The sequence below is a fragment of the Carassius auratus genome, chromosome 24 (genome assembly GCF_003368295.1).
Source record: "Carassius auratus strain Wakin chromosome 24, ASM336829v1, whole genome shotgun sequence".
NCBI lineage: Eukaryota > Metazoa > Chordata > Actinopteri > Cypriniformes > Cyprinidae > Carassius > Carassius auratus.
The window spans coordinates 13,897,016-13,902,439 of record NC_039266.1 but is presented as its reverse complement, the minus strand read 5'-3'; positions in this window follow the sequence as shown (position 1 = coordinate 13,902,439).

Here is a 5,424-nt window from a genome sequence, read left to right as displayed (position 1 = left end):
GTGTATGCCAGGTTAAAGAGATAGGTCTTTAATCTAGATTTAAACTGCTAGAGTGTGTCTGCCTCCCGAAAAATGTTAGGTAGGTTATTCCAGAGTTTAGGCGCCAAATAGGAAAAGGATCTGCCACCCGCAGTTGATTTTGATATTCTAGGTATTATCAAATTGCCTGAGTTTTGAGAACGTAGCGGACGTAGAGGAGTATAATGTAAAAGGAGCTCAATCAAATACTGAGGTGCTAAACCATTCAGGGCTTTATAAGTAATAAGCAATATTTTAAAATCTATACAATGTTTGATAGGGAGCCAGTGCAGTGTGGACAGGACCGGGCTAATATGGTCATACTTCCTGGTTCTAGTAAGAACTCTTGCTGCTGCATTTTGGACTAGCTGTAGTTTGTTTACTAAACGTGCAGAACAACCACCCAATAAAGCATTACAATAGTCTAACCTTGAAGTCATAAATGCATGGATTAACATTTCTGCATTTGACATTGAGAGCATAGGCCGTAATTTAGATATATTTTTGAGATGGAAAAATCCAGTTTTACAAATGCTAGAAACATGACTTTCTAAGGAAAGATTGCGATCAAGTAGCACACCTAGGTTCCTAACTGATGACGAAGAATTCACAGAGCAACCATCAAGTCTTAGATAGTGTTCTAGGTTATTACAAGCAGAGTTTTTAGGCCCTATAATTAACACCTCTGTTTTTTCTGAATTTAGCAGTAAGAAATTAATTTTTAAATTTAATCATCCATTTTTTTTATATCGACTATGCATTCCATTAGTTTTTCAAATTGGTGTGTTTCACCGGGCTGCGAGGAAATATAGAGCTGAGTATCATCAGCATAACAGTGAAAGCTAACACCATGTTTCCTGATGATATCTCCCAAGGGTAACATATAAAGCGTGAAGAGTAGCGGCCCTAGTACTGAGCCTTGAGGTACTCCATACTGCACTTGTGATCGATATGATACATATTAATTCACTGCTACGAACTGATGGCGGTCATATAAGTACGATTTAAACCATGCTAATGCACTTCCACTGATGCCAGCAAAGTGTTCAAGTCTATGCAAAAGAATGCTGTGGTCAATTGTGTCAAACGCAGCACTAAGATCCAATAAAACTAATAGAGAGATACACCCACGATCAGATGATAAGAGCAGATCATTTGTAACTCTAAGGAGAGCAGTCTCAGTACTATGATACGGTCTAAATCCTGACTGGAAATCCTCACATATACCATTTTTCTCTAAGAAGGAATATAATTGTGAGGATACCACCTTTTCTAGTATATTGGACAGAAAAGGGAGATTCGAGATTGGTCTATAATTAACAAGTTCTTTGGGGTCAAGTTGTGTTTTTTTTATGAGAAGCTTAATAACAGCCAGTTTGAAGGTTTTGGGGACATATCCTAATGACAATGAGGAATTAATAATAGTCAGAAGAGGACCTATGACTTCTGGAAGCACCTCTTTTAGGAGCTTAGATGGTATAGGGTCTCACATACATGTTGTTGGTTTAGATGATTTAACAAGTTTATACAATTCTTCCTCTCCTATAGTAGAGAATGAGTGGAACTGTTCCTCAGGGGGTCTAGTGCACTGTCTGATGTGATACTGTAGCTGACGGCTGAATGGTTGCAATTTTATCTCTATTATTATCGATTTTAGAAGTAAAGTAGTTCATAAAGTCATTACTGTTGTGGTGTTGGGAAATGTCAACACTTGTTGAGGCTTTATTTTTCGTTAATTTAGCCACTGTATTGAATAAATACCTGGGGTTATGTTTATTTTCTTCTAAAAGAGAAGAAAAGTAATCAGATCTAGCAGTTTTTAATGCTTTTCTATAGGATATGCTACTTTCCCGCCAAGCAATACGAAATACCTCTAGTTTTGTTTTCCTCCAGCTGCGCTCCATTTTTCGGGCTGCTCTCTTTAGGGTGCGAGTATGCTCATTATACCATGGTGTCAAACTGTTTTCCTTAACCTTCCTTAAGCGTAAAGGAGCAACTGTATTTAAAGTGGTAGAAAGGACAGAGTCCATAGTTTCTGTTATATCATCAAGTTGTTCTGAGGTTTTGGATATGCTAAGGAATTTGCTAAGGAATTTGAACTCAACTTAAACTCATCTTTCCCTATCTTTCGATCTTCCTGCAACTTGTGTGAATGTGTGAGTGCGTGCGTTTATGTGTTAGATTAGTTTATATGTCTTAGATGTATCTAATAAAGCCTTATTCATATTGAAAAGAGAAGTATCTTGTGTTTTGTGCTTACAAGTTAATGGGGCGGCAGTGGCTCAGTGGTTCATGTAGGTTGTCTACAAACCGAAAGGTTGATGTTTCGATCCCTGGCTCCACCTAACCAAGTGTCGAGGTGTCCTTGAGCAAGACACCTAACCCCAGCTGCTCCCGACGAGCTGGATGGCGCCTTGCATGGCTGACACCGCAGTCGGTGTATGAATGGGTGAATGTGAGGCAACTTGTAAAGCGCTTTGGATGGCCATGTGGTCTGTTGAAAGCGCTATATAAATGCAGTCCATTTACGATTTACCATTTACCAATGCCTTAAACTGCCGATCTTGTTACTGTGATAATTGATAGTGTTTTCACTATAGTTTGTATATTTATATCCAGTGCAGATTTGATGTTAAACGGCTCGTTCAGTGAATCGCAGGGCATATCAGTGATCAGCCGTGAAACAGTGATTCTGTTCAAATTCCCTGTAAAATCTTAAAATGATTCCCTTTGAGCTAAATTGACCTATTTCCCTTACATTTTATGGTGGAGAAAATGTGGACAGTTTAATCTAAATTGTGAGCATAAACCAAGTTATTTAATCTTTGATTTTGCTGCAGATGAAAGTTGAGAAGCTAGTGAGACGTGAGTGTGTGTGTGTGACCCGTGACGTAAGCAGCGCGCGCCAGCTTAAATGAATGAAAGCAGCTAGAGGAGACTGCAACTCAAGTCCACCTCTCCATTGTTAACAGCAGTAAGTGAACTTAAAAGTGTCACGGCTCGTAAGAGAGGAGGAAGCAAATGCAGGCAATCAGAAATGGTTTATTGAAAACTTGTCCAGAATGTAGGCAATGGTGATAGAAGGTCTACGGTGGCGTGAGAAGTGCTGGATGGTGAAGTCGGTGGTGAAGGTGAAGACGGTCAATGGATGAAACCAGGAACAGACCGGAACACTCACACGAAGACGACAACACGAACATAATCCAGAACACGAACACGGGAGACGGTAATCCAACTGAATGGCTGAAACATGAATGAGGATCTGACAACAGACAGAGAGATGGGTGAGTATTTATAGCTGAGTGGAGATGAGGATCAGCTGGAGCGAGGCAATCAACATACAGGTGACAACAATTAACCAAACGAGCACATGGAGACTACGAGAGTACAAATACAAACACAAAACATGACACGGAGGAAACAATGGATTTCCTACCGTGACAGTACCCCCTTCCCTAGGACGTCGCCTGACGTTCCCAGCCTGCCTTACCTGTAGATTGTAATCATCTATAAGGCGATGATCCAGTATGTCCCGAGCAGGAACCCACCTTCTCTCCTCCGGACCGTAACATTCCCAATCCACCAAGTACTGAAATCCGCATCCCCTCCGTCTAGAGTCCAGAATCCGATTAACCAAATACGTGGTTTCCCCATTAACGATACGAGGCGGGGGGGGAACCGGGGCAGGCGGGTTAAGACGGGAAAAAAAATCACCGGTTTAATTTTGGATACATGGAACACGGGATGAACCCTCCTGTACGCCGGAGAAAGGCTAAGACGCACTGTTACCGGATTAATGATTTTGGTAACAGAAAACGGGCCAATAAATTTGGGAGCAAGCTTATTCGAAACGGAACGCATAGGAATATTCTGGGTTGAAAGCCACACTCTTTGACCGACGACGTAACGGCGAGGCTTCGACCGGTGGGGATCGGCCTTAGCCTTGGTGCGCGACCTCGCAGAGCTCTGCTCCAGGTGCGGTGACACCTCTGGACTAGTGCGTGTGCGGAGGGGACCGAAACCTCGGATTCCGTACTGACAAAATTAGGTGGTTGGTACCCTAAACTACACTTAAATGGAGACATGCCCGTAGATGACACTGGCAAAGAATTGTGTGCGTACTCCACAATTGAGAGTTGCTGACACCAGGACGAAGGATTATTGGAAGCCAAACATCGCAAAACCCTTTCGACATCCTGATTGGCTCGCTCGGTTTGACCATTGCTCTGGGGATGGAACCCGGAAGAAAGACTAACAGTCGCTCCTAACAATTCACAGAATTCTCGCCAAAATTTGGACACAAATTGGGGACCCCTGTCAGAAACCACGTCTGTCTGAAGGCCATGTATACGGAAGACGTGGTCAATGACAGCTACCGCTGTTTCCTTGGCTGATGGTAATTTGGGCAAGGGAATGAAATGAGTCGCCTTCGAGAACCGGTCCACTACGGTTAAAATCACCGTATTGCCCTTAGAGGGCGGGAGGGCGGTAATGAAATCTAGCGAAATGTGGGACCAGGGTCTCGAAGGGACAGACATCGGTAAGAGTAACCCATCTGGAGGTCGATTGGAAGTCTTACCAATAGCGCAAACTGAACAAGCCAAGACGAAGTCGTGGACGTCACGAGCCATACCAGGCCACCAAAATCGTTGCTTGACTAGAAACCTAGTTCTACTAACCCCTGGGTGACAAGCAACACTGGAACAATGACCCCACTGGAGAACGTCTGACCGTAACCCCTCCGGCACAAACAATCGGTTCGGTGGGCAACGAGCCGGGGGCGTTACCCCTTCTAAGGCAGTCAAAACCTTCGATTCGACCTCCCATCTGAGCGCGGAGATAATGATGGTCCCCGGTAAAATGGGCTCGGGAGTAGCAGTACGATCGGAACGCTCAAAAAGACGGGATAAAGCATCGGGTTTGATGTTTTTGGAAACCGGCCAGTAAGAAAGTGTAAAATCGAAACGACTGAAAAACAATGCCCACCGAGCCTGCCTAGAGTTAAGTCTTTTGGCGGTTCTAATGTATTCGAGATTCTTATGGTCCGTCCATACAATGAAAGGTACACCCGACCCTTCAAGCCAGTGACGCCATTCTTCCAGTGCAAGTTTGACTGCCAACAACTCTCGATTGCCAATGTCATAATTAACTTCCGCAGGAGGTAAACGGTGAGAATAATACGCGCAAGGATGCACCTTTCTGTCTGAGGATGCGCGCTGGGACAACACTGCTCCTACCCCCACCTCTGACGCGTCGACCTCCACTATGAATTGACGTGAGCGATCAGGGGTGACGAGAATGGGAGCTGAAACAAAGCAGCTTTTCAGTTTGGCAAACGCAGCCTCGGCTGCGTTTGACCACCTGAACGTCAAACTAGGGGAGGTCAAAGCGGTCAGAGGCGCGGCT